This window comes from Rutilus rutilus, assembly GCF_951802725.1.
Source record: "Rutilus rutilus genome assembly, chromosome: 15".
NCBI lineage: Eukaryota > Metazoa > Chordata > Actinopteri > Cypriniformes > Leuciscidae > Rutilus > Rutilus rutilus.
This window is the reverse complement of record NC_140220.1, coordinates 861,439-862,394: the sequence shown is the minus strand read 5'-3', so window position 1 is coordinate 862,394 and position 956 is coordinate 861,439.

Sequence of the window (956 nt, the reverse complement as noted above, 5' to 3'; positions counted from 1 at the left end):
ACCACGTGACTGTGACGTACTGAGTAACTGACGTTCTTCCTCGGCTCGACGTCACAGAATAACGTAACTTACTTGGGAATTTAACATTTATTTTTTCGCGGTATATATGCGTATATTTCATTTTATAAACTATTTATAAACAATATGTCATTGTATTATAAAAACATAAAGGCAAAAGGCAGCTCCTTTATCTTTTCTTGTTTTCTACGGAAGCCTTGTGCACACTGCCCTCTTCTGTTTCGCAGTGAATCAGGAGTTAAATCACTGATTGTGTTTATATAACGTTTTAAACGAATTCAAACGTTATTTAATTGAGTGATAACATGTCACAGAGATAAAATACGGTCATCCCAGCAGTTTATATTTTAATTCAAATGAGAGAATTCATTGATAGACCGATTTGAGATCATTTAAAGAGCACTGGTTTAATAATTGTGACTATATCATCTAGTCAAGGAAATATTGTTGTTTTTCGGTTCACACGTAGGCTATTTGCATCTTAAATGCTGGAGTTATTACACTTCCATATAAAAACTACAAAAGAAAACCCGTTTAACTTGGAATATAACTAGGAATATTAATAACTAACTTTTGCCAAAAGTCATTTTAACCCTTTTTTATTATTATTTTGCAAATGTACAATTAAATATATGAACATCAATTAAATAAACAATGACCATCACAAAATGTACAGTTTAATGTAAAATTGTCACTGAAGTAGAACAATAAGAAGAGTCGAGTCTATATTTATAGTAAAGTGATCCATTTATAGTAGTGTTTAAATGGGACAAGCGATATTTCAGGGTTTCAATCACTAGACAACATCATTGTGCTTGAGAGTGACTTTTAAAGTTATTCTGGATCTGTTCGTGTCAGTGATTATGAGGCCTGAGGTGAGCAAGCACACAGTAAATAAAGCTCAATGATTAGTTGAAATCAATCCCTTGATGAAATAT